General features: G+C 35.1%; 1 protein-coding gene across 1 annotated transcript in view; it reads left to right on the plus strand.

Annotated features, from left to right (window-relative positions):
- The first annotated feature begins 6,715 nt into the window (after positions 1–6,715).
- The window catches only part of LOC145668269 (COMM domain-containing protein 4), a 323,145-nt gene continuing 311,220 nt past the window's right edge, over positions 6,716–18,640 (plus strand). The window contains exon 1 of the mRNA XM_081735972.1: positions 6,716–6,791. The gene's annotated coding sequence lies outside the window, so the exon portion shown is untranslated. The remainder of the gene's footprint in view (positions 6,792–18,640) is intronic.

An 18,640-nucleotide genomic window follows, 5' to 3' on the forward strand; every position in this document is an offset into this window, starting at 1 on the left:
TCGAATGAATCTCTTAACACCCTAGGTGGAAATGCTAGATATTTAGCCACGAAGAAACTCTGTTTCTGATAGAGCAGTGACGGCTCTAGGAAAATCATCGACAATGACGGTGAAACTGGCTTTGCTTAAACTCCCCTTCGAACCCGTTGCAAAACATCGCCTTCCTTTGGTACCTTCAGTGATGTTTTACTTTGAAGACATTCTTTAAATTCTGAAATTGCGTAGGTTTATAAATAATAGATGAAAAGTTTCCCATTGTATAATCAATGTCTTACATACAGAATTATTTAACTTAATTTTACATACGTTATGAAGCACGGGAAATTCAAGTTACTCAAGAAGTAAAAAATAATTGATGTTGCCAACACTACTAAACCTATATACTATGTTGAATTTTCTCAGATGATTCTGTAAGTGAAATGACATTCCTAGTGTTACACCCCACAGGCCGGCCCTTTTTTTAGACTAAAGGAGACGGATGAATTAATTAAAGTTAATTAGGAAATATCTAATTGGTGGAATGAGTATATGGCAGAACCCCGACAAAACCCACGGACACAATGTTTTTCACCACAAACTTACGTGAACAGGGATCAAACCAGGGAACCTTCGCACCAGAGCGGTCTAGCATTGATCCACCGTGCCCCCGCCCCCGTTTCAATATATTCTATAAAAATTGTTCAGTCACATACTCAATATATCAGAATGTCAGAATGCCTTTTCCTACGAAAAAGAAAGAAAGAAAGAAAGAAAGAAAGAAAGAAAGAAGAAACGATTTAATGTTTATATGTAATTCGTTCTTGAGTTTTGTAACAATGGCTTTTCAATAATAGCTACGGTAAGTGTTTGGAAACTCTCCACTTAGTTCCTCTGAATGTATTAGAACCAGGGGTAAGAGCAGGGGCGTCATTCCAGACTTCGCTTGAGGGGGCAAGAGCACCACGGACATTATATTTTCACGTTTTGTACTAGTATATCAGTAGACAATCGATGAAAGTATATGTATACCTCAAACTCTTGGGGGGGGGCAATTGCCCCCTCCTGCCCTCCCTAAATGACGCCCCTGGGTAAAAGTGAGGAGTAACGCGGGTGGACGTCGTTCCTCCACTTCCAAACATATCTATGGCGTCCCCACTTTCTAAAAAAAAAAGTATAATAGGCAAAGATAGGCACGAGGGACGGCGTGACGTCAAGCATCCCCCTACCTTTTCAGATCCTCTTTTACCCCTAATTAGAACCTTCTTTTCATTGTGAAGTAAGTCTTAGTTTGAGATAATTTGGTTCCGTTTAGCAACGATAACCTGCTTCTAACAATAGTCATAAGCAAGATCCCGAAGTTCTATCTCTTCAGTCTGTTAGATGTTTGTAGCCACAGACTAGAATACATATAGACGAACAACTTCCTATATGCGCTATTGAAATCAATTTCGATCCTCTACACAGCGAAAGAACTAATCAACGCTCTCGGTGGGCGGGACCAGTGTCGTCTTGTGTGGATGGCGCTGCCATCGGTCTTGGAAAGTGACGTCATGGGTTGTCATAGTAACCGGCGAATTGTTTTCGTTTGCTTCGTATCTCAGTGTTAAATGTATGGTAGTGCAGAAACACGAGAAAAGCTAATGTTCACTTTTTCTTGTACTGTCTCTGGACTAGTCGTTCCATTCCAGGTTCTCTTATATTAATAGATTTTTCTTTCTTTTAAAGAGTTTAGTTTGAAAATATCTAAGTTTCGCGAAGTACGTGAACAGAAAAAGGTGTTCCCCAAATGCAACTAAAGGAGCGAAAATCTAATCTGTGGTTACTTTCGAAATTTTCACGTAGGTGACGTCAGATCGATTGGTTATTTCCGTTGTCGCGTGTTAGAGGCGCTTACTGTCGCCAAGTTTCCAGTTTTTCGCTGTCAGTTGCGGTCTGTATATTCTAGTCTGTTTATATAGCGAGTTTTACTACAAAGTTTAGTTGATTCTTGAATGAGAACAATTGATTTTTTCATAAGTAAATGAACCAACAATAGCAGAATCAACAATATTGAAAATTGACCAATATCATTCCCTAGATACTACTACGTTCACATGGCTTAGCTATTTGTTTTGTCTTAATACTTATTTGTTTATTTTTCTTAATTGTTTTGTAAAACTCTTTCCAAATAATAACTTTGGCGATAATGGTGCGTTCAATTCAGCTGAAAAATAACTATTTGAACATCAAAAATAACTGTTTGGCAATAGCGAATAGCTTTCAACATTGCTCGCAAGCAAACTATACAAATTCTTCTCTAGGTAGGGATGTTCACTGGGAATAGTAGTAAAAAACTCAAGTTTCCTACGAGAAGAGGAGCGATATACCATGTTCCGTTTAAATTTATAAACATAGTTTCGTTTTGTATTTTGTCGTTATTTTGCAACAATGAATTTTCGAAAATTTTTACGAGGAGTGTATATTGAGAAATAAGGCTTTGAGCCGGGGTTGTCAATTGTCCCGATTCTGTCGGGACTGTGCCGATTTCTGATTTATTTATCCTGCGTCCCGACCGGACACGTGTTGGTACGCATATTGTCCCGATCTATCGATTTTCAAAGTTAATTAAGATTTTACTCGGTTATTTTTACAAAGGAATAACTTGTTCTTTTACACACACAGTTTTATGTATATAATCAATTTAATAAATTTGTGTTTTAATTTGACTCATGAAGAAATAGCAGCTCGTTTTTAATTTACAGTTATTACCTAATTGTTTTGAGTTGATAATCCAGGAGATTATGATGATAGTATATTCTATGTAGCGTTAAAAATATTGTTTTTGCAACCTCTATATAAAAACGATCTCTACCGCAGTGACAATAACACTAGTGTTCACTTCAACGGGTGGCCGCCAAGCCAAAGAAAAAACTTGTTTAGTTGATAGCCATTCTTTAAAGGAACTTATTTCTTTGTGATAAAAACCAAACATTCTATATAGTTTTCTTTATAAATGTTTTATGTTAAACAAATCACAATTGTTTTGGTTTGAATTTGTATGATGATACCCAAAGAACAAGACTTGATTTTAATAATACTTTTTGTCAGTAATTCCTTAATAACTCTATAATGTGACGTAAGCCATTTCCCATCAAGAATTCCAGAGGAGGTTGTTGTTCTTAGGGGTGACATTTTTTCGGACGATTTTATTTTCAAAAACTTCTCATGTTATTATTCTTATTTCATAAATATACATTTCATTTACAATGCTCTAATGTGGCATAAATAATTTCTTTTGAAAGACTTGAGCGGTGAACTTTACTCAAACGATTTTCTTAAACTGGTCAGGCAATTTTATTCATATTCAAATATTAACAACCCTATAATATTGACCTGGAACAATCCACAGGGGGTAGTCTACTCTTGGGGCGAGCTTTTTCAGATGGTATTTTCAAATCTGTTATGCTATTTTGTTGAAAAATAAATGTTTCATTAACAATTCTATAATGTCGCGTGAGTCGTTTTGTTTAAAATATCCATCACCTGTATAGTTTATTGTTGAGGTGTTTTCTCTGACCATTTAAAAGAAAAACTCGTTCAATTTAGTTCATATTTTGTAAATAAACTAAGGTGACCAGGCGACAGTCATCTCACTTCTTTGTATTAAAAAAAAAAAACGTCCCGTTTTTGGCACGTAGAATTTTATCAATTTCTTGTATTTACTTCTATAATGTTTTGAAAGAAAGCATAAACCTTCTACACGAAATTCAGTCATTAAAAAAATATGAATTCAACAAACAATCGACATCCCTAATTCAGGTTACTGTTGTCTGTCAGAAATTAACGTAAAAATTAAAATTGGAACAAGCTTAAATTAAAACTAATTATTTTGGAAAACTAGAGGTTTCTTCCTCATTGCCACAAATAATGACAGAAACAGATACACCCAGTGGGCTGTCAAATTATGACAGTTTACAAAGTTTCTTTAAAAAAAAAATCTAAATTTGCTCACCCTAAAATAAATATAATAATCTGCAATATGACAGTGTCATTTCAAATGAAAAATCAAAAAGGAATAGTTTAATTTTGAAGGTAAGTTTTTTCGATGATTTCCAAAAATGTCTATTATAATTTGGTTAATATTTTATATACTAGTGTTTTATTGTAATAAGTGGAGCACTGCTTGATTGGACTTAATAAATGGTAACGAAAAATTCTAGTGCAGTGGCCTGGACCTTTTATTTTATTTCTTTCTAGTAATTTTAAATAGTAAGGAGTGTTACTGGGTCTTATGCAAAGTCGTTTTGATCAGTTATTAATGTCATACTAAAGAGTTAGATTAACGTATGTTTCCTACAGTAGTCAGGCCTTTAATATGCCGGACGGTAATCATATTTCAAAACGACTCTACATAAGGCGGGTTTAATCTAACATGATATGGAGTAAAATTAAGAGCCACAAAACTTACTTTGAGCTAGTTAAGAAGAAATCAGTTTGATGTCTTTAATGATATTTGGTGGGAAGGAAATTGTGACAAAACAGAAGTTCAAGAGATTAAAGTAATAATAGTAATAGTTCCATGTACGCTACTAAAACCCTGAACTACTTACAACATATAGACTATACCGGTACTTGAATATATAGAATTTTATTAAAGGAAACTCCTCAGGCGTCCTTTCTGAAATATCCATGTAGGATATAATGAAAATTACGTGCAGATCAAGTTATGCACACAACTTGAAAATATTGTTGAAAAATTATAATTCTTTCAATAATTACTTTCTTATTGGGGCCGATTAAATATTGACTTGCATAATCGCAACGCATTTTTGCAAACAATTTCCAACAAACGATGTTTTATATATATATATATATATATATATATATATATATATACATCGCCCATGGGCGGAATGGGAATTGCCTCCTGGGGGGCACGGTAAAGGCAAATGAGAATTGAAGGATCTTATTAGTGGCATTTTTATTTTTTGTCATAAAGCTGGAAGGCAATGCCCCCCATAGCTCCGCCTATGATCGCTTGGGACTCCAGCATCCTCACAGATAATCTTGTGTGTAGATTTTTAGTTTGATAGAAACAAAATAAAATAAACATTTCTCATTTGCCATTATCAAAATGAAGCAAAAAAAAAAAAATCATTTAAAACATTGAAATGGAAGTTAAAAATTCTAACTTCTAAAACATAATTGTTTGTTTAAAATGTGTTTGTGCAAAAGTAACCAAGCAATACCCCTCTCCATTCCTTGCATGTCTCTGGGCCTAGTCAAAGACAGTCTCCATGGAACTATCTTGTGAATAAAATCGAGCATAGCCCTTAATGCCACTGTTCATAAAAGATTTTAACTAAAAGGAAAGCAATAAAAGAATATCGAGATTTTCCTAAAAACATATAATATGCCCCGCCATTGATATGCATCCACATTAATTTTAGAAAGTGGGCGCCATGTCGGAATTTGTGTAATGAAGTCAGTAGAAAGGTTCGGAAAAACGATATTCAATCGGTCCTTTTGTTTGTCAAAAAAATTGATAGCAAAAATGCGTTGCAGTCACGCAAGTCAATATTTAATCGGCCCCATTGTCTTCCAAAAGATTTATCTTGGCGACATGTCATTCTGTCATTAGTTCGGGTACATTATAAACAAAGATCCGACTTTAGGTAGGCCCACGCCCGTATCCAGGGAGTCTAGGGGGAAATGGCTTCCCCTAAATTTTTGCTGGGTTCCTAAAATTTTCACGGTAGAATGGTTGGCTCGGGCCCCCTAACTTCAGCCGTCCCCCTACATTTTTGAGCTGGCTACCGGCCTGGGTAGGCCCTCAATTGTTCTCTCTTATTAAGAAAGCAAAGGGTACCAGAAATCAAGGCGGGTTAATGGAGTCGGTTATAATTAAAAACTCGTCGTCGCTTGCGAAGATCAAAGCGAAGATGAAATAAGTATTTATATCAAACCTACTTATTAAGTAACAGGGTTACATTACAGAAGGACAAATTATTTGCAACAGAACAGTCGGTAGCAAATCGTTATTTTAAAATCTCCAAATAAAACTGGAAACTTAAAAAAATTACTTTTTAAATCGCTATCTCGGAAGGGCCTTATGCAGAGTCATTCTTAATCGTGATTAGAGCCCTACTAAAGAGTTCGGCTAACATTGTTTCCTGCAGTAGTCAAGTCTTTAGTATGACGCTAATCATACATCAAAACGACTCTGCATAAGGCCCTAAATCTCCTAGATGTATCAGCTTTTCCCCAAATTGAAAACACTGTTGATGTAAAGCAGTTTAAAAATTTTCAGAACTTGTGCTCTCAAACGAATGTATGACCCACTAAAATTCTGTGTCTGGTTGCAGACCTGTATATTGGACAGCTTAAGGATTTCATGCCGTATTGGTTTGTATAAACGCCTGCAAAGTTTCCTTTTCAGTTTGAGATAATCTATATAGGACTATACAGTGGCGGCGATTGGACGTTAAAAGTGGGGGGGCAAGACATGACCTGAATATTTGTATATCAATGTTAATATACAAATTTCCCTGGTTGAAACTATATACATTAATAGGCCATTTCAGAAAAGTGGGGGGGGGGCAACCGCTCCCCCTAATCGCCGCCCATGCACGTATAATTTGTTATTCCACCGTTTGGTCGTCGCTGCTGTTCGCAAAACTTTGCGAAGACTGGTAAGGAATGATACCCTAATTCTTACCACCAAAATTTCCGATATTCCTTGAACTAATTTTAATCTGTTACTGCCTACTCTGCTGGAAATAAGAACAAAAGAAGTTGTGATTACGCAAATCAAAACAAATGGTCTGGAGTTGGTAAGTATTTTTAATTAATTTACATTCATGTACGTAGATATGATTACTTGACACAACAAATTAATAGAATTTTTCCTATTATAATAACTGTTGGTGTAGATTGAAAATAGAGATCGAACTATACTTTAAATTTATATATCCTGCATGTTTGACAAAAACGTTGAATGGCTTTTAGTATCCCCTGTAAATCCATCGACAGCTCAGGAGCCGGTACTCAAAGATGAAGAGAAGATCCCTAAAACAGGGGAGCGGGGAAAGGTCAACGACACGGTCAAGATCATTTTCGGTTTGAGGGGTGCGCTCTATACTTAGATGTCGTCTGCTACTCCGGGTAGTTATCTGTGCTATTCCGTGGTGTCATTTGAAACCCCCGTGCGAAAAGTGGGCAAGCACATACGTACGTCACACTATTTCTGCTAGGGTTCTTCTCGTCATATGTCAGCTGTACTGAGACTTACAGTGAGCCGTTAACTACCACGTTTATGCGTATACCCACCGTCGCTGACGCACCTGCTCTCTACGAACGCATCTCCTCGCTAACGCTCGACCTTCCCTTGTACGCCCTTGCCCTAACTGGAGTATGTTTAGTACAAGGGGTCCAGAAGCACGTAAAAATCACAAAATTTACAGGAGAAATGAGTGATGCAAGTACTTAGACGTAACATAACGTAACCAAATCCAAGCTAACCTAACATAAACTAACGTAAGCTAACCTGAACTAACCTAAACTAACGTAGTATTAGTAGAAATAAGCGAAATTCTATCATTTTTTGGAAAATTATGCGGGACTCCTACACTAATATAACATAAACTAAACTAACCTAACGTAACCTAAACTAGCCTAACCTAACTAAAACTAACCAACTCTACCGTAAACTAACCGAATGTGAGCAGAAATTACCAAAATAGTAATATTGTTTAGAGAAAAAAGCTGGACCCTTTCTGCTAAACATAGGCCCCCTAACTGGGTGAGATAGCATTCGCTCATTTTGGTGGCCATCTAGCACAAGTTGATTCGTGTTTCATGCACTGTAGCTTTTATGCTATACGTTCACACTGTATTTATAGTCATGACTACATCACAGTTATAAATAACGAACTGTAATCAGTGTCAAGTGATTTGGGGAAAAACTAAATAGTACCCAAATCGTTTCCTCTTATCTTCAACATCCGTGTATTGTAGGCGACGTTAGAGTCATCGGTTCAGGTTAATTTTAGAAGAGCTTAAGCGTTATTATATGTCCAGTGGTAGTATTTCACCGTAAAAGTCTCGGTGTGTGTCCCCTATTCGACATTTATCCCGAAGTTGGTCGTTCGCTTAGTTTTCGACAAAAGGAGTAACAAGAACTACGAAAATTTAAAAATCAAAGGAAATAATATAGTAGGGTAGACTAAAGTGACAATATGTAGTGTAGAGTAGGCTCGGGTTAGGGAAGTTTGGACCCATTTTGTTAAAACTAATGTATAAGTTTTCGTCTGTGCGTAAGGATACCAACTGAAGCGTCTCTGTACACCTGCAGCCATATATAAGTAAATATGCTCGTTAGTTTCTCACAATCCAACCATGCGATAACCTTGGCGCTAAGTAGTTCCCCCGCTTGCCAAATAGTTCCTTGATTATATCCGCCTTTATATATATATATATATATATATATATATATTAAAACTTCTGCCCCGTTTATATATTTGAGGCTCTCAAACGAGCAAATTATCCATTTCTTCCCGGTAAATTTTCAAAAATTTGCTAGAAACAGACGACCAACTTTGGAACTTAATCTCCCAAATCTATCGTACCCTAATCATTCATGTTATACCATATCCTACTCTAACATATCCTACCTACTCACTTCAGGTGTAGATTTACAATATTTCCTGAAATTGAAAGATTGCTTTTCACTTTTCTTGCAGTAGATGGTTTCCTAAGACATTTTACATCTTTATATTTTTTTGCACATGCCGAGGTATTTCTCTAAAGGTTAATAGTATGCATAAATACGATTACTCATGTGAGAAACACGAACAAAGATGTGGCAGGTTACTCCTACAATAAGAATTGTATTCGTGTGAAGGCAGGACGAAGCTAAAGGTGATGGTAGCGCGAGATGCGTCCGTAAGGAGCAGGCGCGAAGCGATGGTATTATTGGCAAAAATGATTGTTCATGCTAAAACCATACAGCGACCTGTGGTAGTTCGTTACTACAAGTAGCAGTTCGATCGTGCTTGTATGTTGTATTTACAATTACTTTAATGTGGTTTTCGCAGTGTGTATGACACAGAAAATAACTCTAGTGCCAGAAACACATTGTCTACTGTAAACATTACAATAAGTACTCAGATTATCAACAGGTATACGATTTCCTGTACGCTAACCAGTGATGAAAATTTTCCGATTCATAAAAACATACTCCCCTTATTCCTGCATCGTTGTATAGCCGTGATGTGAGGTGGAAAATTTTCTTCTATATTTTTCCGGAAAATTTTCCGTTCTTAACAAATATTAGTGATCAAGTAACAATTCCTCAATATTCATAAATTGATTAAATTCATGTATAGAAATGTTAATTTTCATGGCTCAGACAATTTTAAGTACAGTGTAGGAACAAGTGAAACAATTTTCCATGAATCGAAGAATTGTCTGTCCTGTACAGCGATGAAAATTTTGAAACGGAAAATTTTCCGATTCATAAAAACATACTCCAGGTATTCCTATATCGTTGTTTAGCCGTGATGTGAGGTGAAAAATTTTCTTCAATATTTTTCCGAAATATTTTCCGTTCTTAAGAAATATCAGTGATTAAGTAACAGTTCCTCAGTATTTATAAAATTGATTGAAATCGTGTATAAAAATGTTAAAAAGTGAAAGATCGTTTAAAGAATCTGGAAATTTTCATGGCTCAGACAATTTTCAGTACTATGTAGGAACAAGTCAAACAATGTTTCATAAATCGAAATATTTTGTGTCTTGTATGGAAAAATTGAAGAACGTTTTTATGAGTCGGAAAATTTTCATCATTTTGAAGCAAAAAGTAAAACAACTTTTTGTGAATCGGAAAGTGTTATTACTCTGTAGAAACAAATGTCATGAATTTTCATGAATCGGAAAATTTTCATCACGATGTAGAAACAAGTGAAAACACTTTTCATAATCCGAACAGTTTTGGATATTATGTATAGTGATGTTAGATGGAAAATTTTCCACTATATTTAACTGCACATTGAGGTTACAATTCCTGTAGAGGAAAATTAGACAGCAAAAAAATTATAGTTTTCCAATTAGATTTCGGGAACCAGAAAATTTTTTAATATTTCAAGTTGGGAAGTAAAAATTTACATAGTGTTCCCCCCCCCCTCTCTCTCTCTCTCTCTCTCTCTCTCTCTCTCTCTCTCTATATATATATATATATATATATATATATATATATATATATATATATATATATATATATCTGTCTGTCTCTATTATATCTACTTATTTATAAATGTTGCAGAATGTAAATCTATAAAAGTAGTAAAGCTATGGGAAAACAGTCTTATGCGTATTAAACTGACGAAATCTAATATTGTAAGATCAAAGGTGGATTCTGACGGAAGAACGCATTGAAGTTTTCGAAACATTCTTGAAATGAAAAGTCGTTAGATTTTCACTTCAGGAAACTTTTTAAGACAATATTTATTACCAATAAATTTTACGGCTAAACAACGATGTAGGAATAAGTGGAGTATGTTTTTATGAATCGGAAAACATTCATGACTTCTAATAAATTTAAATTTTAAATAATAGAATGGGATATTTGTACTTTACGAACTCGACGTATGTTCTCTGCACTTTGCATATATATATATATATATATATATATATATATATATATATATATATATATAATATATATATATACACAGAGGGAGAGAGAGAGAGAGATAGAGAGAGAGGAGTTGAATTGAGTTGATTTTGAGTTTAACGTCCCTTTCAGCAGCGAGACTATATAAGACGGGACCAACTGATTAACGTGAAATCCGAACTACATGAGCTCCCGCTGGGAATTAAAGCCAGGTCTTCCATGCCAAAGACGCGTATGCTAACCGATTAGCAACGAAGGAGCTCGCAGATGAAGAGAGAAACACTGTATAAGAATTTACTTCCCAACTTGAAATATTAGAAAATTTTCTGGTTCCCGAAAGCTAATTGTAAAATTATAATTTGTTGCTGACTAACTTTCCCCTACAGAAATTCAATTTTGTAGCTGAATGTGCATTTAAATATAGTGGAAACTTTTCCACCTAACATCACTATACATAATATCCAAATTGTCCGGCTTAGTTTTTTCCACTTGTTTCTACATCGTGATGAAAATTTTCCTATCTATGAAAATTCCTTTCACTTGTTTCTACAGAGCAGTAAAACTTTCCGATTCACAAAAAGTTGTTTTACTTTTTGCTTCAAAATGATGAAAATTTTCCAACTCATAAGAAGTTCTTCAATTTTTCAGTATAAGACACAAAATATTTCGATTCATGAAAAATTGTTTAACTTGTTCCTACATTCTACTGAAAATTGTCTGAGCCATCTTTAAACGATCTTTACTTTTTTACATATCTATACATGAATTCAACCAATTTTATGATTGCTGAGGAATTGTTACTTGATTACTGATATTTTTTTAGAACGGAAAATTTTCCGGCAAAATATAGCGGAAAATTTTCCACCTCACATCACTATCGGTAACCTTGTAATTTTTTCACGCTAGTAACCCCTTTCTTTTGTAAACATAAAATACAACTTCTCTAGATTAACTGCCGCAGATGACGGGCCCGAACACAAAATTTATGGAGAAATGAACGGAATTAGACGAAATATAAGCATGGAAATCACAAAAGAGGTAATAAAGGTCATCAGTGTAGGGTGATTAGTTAAGGAGAAAATCAAATTTTGGAGTATATGAGTTCTCCAATGGATGCGATATTAAGTAAACAGGCAATTAAGCATAATATTTCAATGTTTCTAACCCACTATCTTTTGAAGTATGATTACATTTTCTTCACGTACTTGTATGTTTACAAATGACTTCCTCTTGTTTTATGAATTAATCTAGGAGGTGTATACTTCAATAATAGGAAGCGGAAATTAATAAGAGGTTACTTACGTCTGAATGAGACGTGGTGAAATGGGCAAAATTTCCTGTGTTATTTTATTTTATGGGGACATACATTTTTAAAATCCATGGAAAAATCAAATTTGTTACTTGGTTTCACGATAAGATTGTACAAGTAATCAACGGGATCTTAGGTCTTACATGTAGAATAAGGTAGAAATATGAAATGGAAAGTGTACACTTTACTACATAATACTCCATAAGAAAAACATGATGAAGTAAAGTGCTATGTGAAGGCAGTGTACAAAGTGATCATGTTAGTGTCGCAAGGCTGTGCCACACATAAGTTATCTGTTTTATGCTATATAAAGTGTTTTTACTTTATACTCGTTTATATATATATTCACCATCGCTGACGCGCCTGCTTACTACGAACACATCCCCTCGCTACTTATATGTTTACAGATGACTTCCTCTTGTTTTATGAATTAACTCACTTTACGTTTTAAACTTTAAGATTAAGGACACTTCCGAACAGAAAACAATAAAAAACATTCATCTTTTACAGAGCACAGTGGTTCCCATATGATGAACTGATCATTCATTGCGTGATTTCTTCACTATTGCTTACTCTACACGTATGTCACCTGGATGAATTAACTGCTTATGCAGTATTCTTTCGCTCTAATATAACACCTTTCACCTATAAATTTAGCAAGTACTCGAGTCCCTGTTCTTCATCGTTACCCTATTCTTTTTACTGTAACTTGACAAATGACAAATAGATGTTGAAGGCAAATATTTTGTATTCTTAATTACTTTGTCACGATATTTAGTTGAATATATATTAGGGGATGATCTTAATCATATTTAATAAGACGCGCTCAGAAGTGTATTACTTTAAAGCAGCTTATTTTAAATAAACAAGACTGAAAAAATACGCTTTCTTATTTTTCTTCCAATGGCCCTAGTCAGGGGACTTATGGGCTGCACTGCGTAAACGAATTCTAATAATTATTAGGATTTTACGACTAGCGCAAGTTTAGACTTGTTATAACTGAATAACAGATTTTTTTACAAAATTTATTTATTTAGTGTGGTTCGACAATTCGAAGTTCTAAGATTCACTCTACATGAATTTTTTACACTTTCATATCTCTGCTTGGCTTTGGCAGTAAGAGACTAGTAAAATTCTTTTCAACTTATATGCAATTTAAATATTTATATTGTATTATTTCTGTGGTTTCTACTAGAGATGCAAGGACTCAGGAAAATGTTGATTGTTTGCTTGGGATTTTTTTTTTTAATATAACGTTTCTTGATTATGCTTTGAGACTAACGTAAGAGAGACAATAATAATGATATGGATAATAATGGTAAAATAAGTATGAGAAAACGGAAAAACCCATGCACACGATATTTGGTCACAACAAAGCCTACTTGACGCAGCTGGGATCGAAGCAGGACTCCATGCAACGGAGATGAGTGTTCTGCCACTGAGTCACCGTACTCCTCTGGGAATTTGTAGGCCCCTTTCTTTCAATTTTAATCAGGAAGTCACAGTGCGTTACATTTTTCTTTGTACATTACAACACAAGAAAAAGTATTTATATTGTGAATAAAGAAAACAATCATGAAAATTTTAGATATTAAATGAAATCGGTTATTCGGTGGACAGAAAGAAGACCAAATCGTTGAACACAATGTTTTTCTAGTTCCAGCGAATTGTTTGCAGAGATGTTAGAGTAATGTTGAACAACAAAAATGGTATTTTAGAATAGTGTAATACTGTTAACAATTACTGTACCGAAATGCGAAGTTTAGATTTTGTTCTACGAAATTATCATTTACAGTATATGCATAAACGTACTTCAGCTAGTAAGATGCTTTAGGTGCTAAAGGAGGGTGCGAAGCCTGAGGCGATGGGGAGAGTTTCCCCACTTAATATTTTTGAAATAAAATTCTTCCATTATTATGTTACTGGGGATGAGTGACCCTATTGTCAGAAGTTCTAAAATTAATTACCTCAATTCTTATGTAATTAAACATGCATTTCATTCTTTAATCCTTGTGTACTACAATGGGGTCCTTTTAGGGGGCGCGGTGGCTCAGTGGTAGAGCGTTCACCTCTGGTGCTTGGGGCCCCTAGTTCGATCCCAGCTCGCGCCGTGTGGACTTTGTGGTGGACAAACACTGTGCTGGTGGGTTTTCTCGGGGTTCTCCTGTTTCCTCTCACTTTCTTCATTCCACCATTTCATTCATTTCTCATCATCACTGTCTCCTTTAGCCTACCCGGCATAACTGTGGGACGTAAAACTTCAAGTTTTTATTTCTTGGAGTCCTTTTGGGATCCCAGAGATATTTAATATAGCACATCTCTTAAATGAAATGAGTATTTAAAAGTCTGTTCGTGTATTTTCTCCCCTGTGTATGTTTAATATATTGAACACAAAATATCATTTGCTATTGTCTTGCTGTTAGATATAAATCATTTTTTACCACTGGGGTCGTAAAAGGATCCCAAGGTAATACCCACCCTGTAAGTAATCAGATTTTTTTTTTTTTGGCCAAATGAGCAAAATTAGTAGTTTATATAATGCTTCACAGCTGGCAAAAATTACTAATATATTGATCCGGAAAATTATTTCATTATTGACATAATAAAGTTTATTGTATAGTAAGAAAAGAAGTTTTCGTCCATAATACTACATTGTTTGTGACCATATCTCTTTCGATTTGATAATTGGTTGATGTTCAATTTAGCGTTCCTTTCAGCAGCGAGGCTATATGACACATGGACCCGCAGCTTAACGTGGGATCTGAATCACATGATCTCCCGCCAGGAATCGAACTCGGATCTCCCACATCAAAGGCATGTACGCTTACCGCTTAGCCATGAGGGTGCTCACCTTGTCTCTTTCTTCCTCAGATTACAGCTTGAAGCAATAGACATCTTGAAATCTGCTTACGTTTTTGTAACAACTTGTGAATAACAAAGTGGTTAGTTTCAAAGAGCTAAATGCAATAAATAAATAAAATCCTGATGCTCATCTCCAAATATACCTAGAAGTAAATTCTGGCTCATGGACGCAGAGAAGGCGTTACCTTCTACGGCCCACTCATCATCGTAAAAAATGAAATCTTTAAGCTTTACGTCCCACGGTTATGCCGGCTAGGCTAAAGGAGATGGTGATGATGAGAAATGGATGAAATGGTGAAATGAAGAAAGTGGGAGGAAATGGAAGTACCCGGAGAAAATCCACGCACACTGTGTTTGTCCACCACAAAGTTCACTTGGCGCGAGCTGTGATCGAACCAAAGACCCCATATGCACCAGAGGTGAGCGCTCTGCCACTGAACCAATGCGGCCGCCACCAGTATAATCGGATTGGAATGAAACTACACTTGAAAAGCAAAGAGATAAAACCCATTACTTACAGCAACAACCGCAAGAAGATGACATCTGGGTTGTAGTTGCACCTGTTATCTGGCGAAGAGGTCATGAAGTATTTCTTTTCTATTTTGGATGATGTCAGTGAGTCAAAGGTGACAGTCTGAGTTGGAGTGCAGTGCAATAAAGTATTATTTTGAAATGTATCTGTATAAAAATTTCTGTGCAGAACACCAATAATTACTATTTTTATTTTGAGTCTCAAAAGGACCCCACGGCATTTCCTGCGTTATATTTTTCACGGTAATACACAAGGGTTAATTAACTGGAGAAGTAGTGGAATTGGAAGGCACAGAAAATAACTAGAGTTAATTATTATCTGGCAACTTTGTAAGCAAAATAGAAGCGTAGCATGCACTACTATCCAAAATTCCACATAGTTTTACAGGATTTCCATTGACCCGGATATCTTGGAAAACCTTTAAGTCAGGGAATTCAGCGTAGTATTAAAAAGTCCTGGAATAGTCAGGAAATTTTAAGTAGACATTTTGTACTTTCCAGAACCCATTTCTTTCCTTTTTTCCCTCGAATGTTTGGTACGGAATATTTTATAAAGTAAGTTAGTTAGTTTTGCGAAACTTCGCTGCCTACACACACTGTATATACATGTACATCGTCGTAGATGAGAATATTTTGGTCCGGAAAAATATATTTGCTTCTTTACATTGGCTCTATATGTAGACCTGGGAATGTGTAAATCGTGACGTAGGATACCTGTAAAAGTCAGGGAATTGCCAAATAATTGGAAAGCTTGTTTAATAATTATGGATGTTCAAATATATGAATTCTCTATGTCGAAGCATTCCAATTTGAAGATTTTTTCCCCTATAGTCCTGTCTCCTCTACTCCTCACTTGGACTGATGATTTTGCATCCTAATGGTAAATCGGTTAAACAAAGGTTTTTACATAGTTTTAAAAGCAGTCAAGGTAATAAGACTGGATTGAAGGAGGACTCACAAGTACTGTATGTTGTATAAATACTTCTTCGATCTCGTAAAGTCCATTAGAGGAAAACAAAAGTGGCAGTGGAATAAGAAAATCATTTTAAAAAGTCCCTTTCCCCCAAAAGAGAAAAGAAAGAAAGAAAAGATGGTTTTTCTGCATGTCTAATGTATATTCTTATATAAACTGAACTTCTGAGCTGTGAACAAAGTAATCCTGCCCTTATCCTTCATTCATTTACTGAATCATTTCGATATTCACGGGAATTTGGAACCACCAGTTTCTAGTGCGTTGCTAGAAGCCAATTTGCATCACATGTATTTAAGTGGTTAAGTGTTCTTTCGTATAAAATACAAATGTACCCCAGAGTATTATGAGTAGTATTAATGACATCACTAATTGGCACTTTTAAATCGTCACTACATTTTTTAAAATATTAGTCCACCACCTAGTTTAAAAAGAATCTGCCTGTTTTTCTTTTTACATATAGAAGTTCACTAAAAACTCGCAAAATATTTAGTTTGGTTTCACCTGTTAAAGTTTATTTGTCACTATAAATTTCCATATATAACGGGTGATGATACTATGATCCACAAGACAGATTTGTTATATGTTGAGTAAATACCTTCATATGTTGTCTACCAATTGTTCTTTTGAAAAATAATCACTTCTTTCCTTTCTTGTTATGTTCGACACAATAAGCTGCAAAGTTAAATAAGTGATTCTCCAACTCCGTGTGAAAACACTGGGAGCAGATCCAAGTTGTAATAATTTTGAGAAGATACTGACTAAAAGGCTTCTGTGATCAAAATCCTTTGATGGAAGTTCTGTAAGATTATATTGTCTTTCTTTATATTGGTAATTTATGATGTCTCATCTATGATGTGGGTTTCCTCTGTCTAAATTGAGTTTGGGGCCTTCAGTTCTAATGAAAAACGATACGAAACCCATCCTTTCGGTGTTGTTGGAACAAGAGTGCAAAATACTCGTTTTTTCTATGTTGTGTCCTGTTTTCTGACAATGTTTAGATAAGCCCGAAATGGTGGATTGTTCGCTGCTAGTGTCTCTAGTATGTTGTTTGACTCTGTTGGAAATATTTGTCTTGTCATTCGTATATAGAATCCGGTACACTCACAAGAAATATCGTAGATACTTGAAGAAGCTAATTATCTCTGAAATATTTCTTGTATGTAGACAACGTATTTTCAAAACTCGTTCCCGATTTTACCGCAAAATTGATTCCGAATTCGTTACCTGTCTTCCTTAATCTTTCTGAAATTCCTGGCCATAAGGTTAGAGAACATTATTTCTTATTGATTTTCTTGTTATCAACAAATGTGTTGTAAAATCCCATCTGTTTCATTTTCCCCGTGTGTGTAGATCAAAACCATTTTTTTCTCCCTAAATTAAACAGTGTTGTTAAGGTGTTATTGGAGATCCGTTTCTTCTGTAGAGTACCTGAAAGCTCGTAGGAAGAAATGGAACACATAATTTTGCAAAACTTCTTTTTATTTCCAACAATACATATTCTTCACAGGTTTATTACTATTTTTTTTTTTTGGGGGGGGGGGATATACTTTGAATCAGAAACCAACCATCCATCAAGAGATTCTAATCGTGAAAAGTCTTTAGTCAGTCTCTTATGAAAATTATTACAACTTACATCTCCTCACAATGTCTACATACGAAATTCGAGAGTCATTTGTTCAATATCGCAGCTCAATATCTGGAAAAAGACAAAAAAGGAAAAGAAGGAACATTTTCGAAAAGAATAATTCGTAAATAACATTATAAAGGTACTTATTCAACATATAACTAATTTGTTTATAGTGTTTTCACTCGTTATATTTAAGTGAATTTATAATGAAAAATTGATTTAATAGGTGAAATCAAATTAACTATTTTATAGATCCTTAGCGAACTTCTACATATGAAACAAAACGTTAATTGGGACCGACACATTCTCGTAAACTAGCCAGCGTACTAATATTTTTTTAAAAAAAGCTAGTGACAATTAGTGTTGTAATTGAGCGTTTTTCAGAATACTCTGTGGTATACTTGTATTTTATAGAAAAGTATAGATAACCACTTAAACAAATATGAAGCAAATTGGTTTCCAGTAACGCAGTAGAAACTGAAACTAATGACAAAGATCTCTATGAAGACCGAAATGATTCAGTAAACGAATGAAACTCTAAGGTTCAAAGGTAGATTTACATTTCTTATGAGAATGGACCCTATAGCTTCAATGAATGATTAGGTTTAACACTGCACTATGGGTCAGTGAACGAGCGCTTACTTGTGCTGGGAAATGTTCATAGTTTGATCGTGAAGTTTGTGAAGAATAGCATCGTGCTCGTGTTTT

This window comes from Thermobia domestica, chromosome 13 (assembly GCF_964235325.1).
Source record: "Thermobia domestica chromosome 13, izTheDome1.hap1.1, whole genome shotgun sequence".
In the NCBI taxonomy this organism is placed as follows: Eukaryota; Metazoa; Arthropoda; class Insecta; order Zygentoma; family Lepismatidae; genus Thermobia; species Thermobia domestica.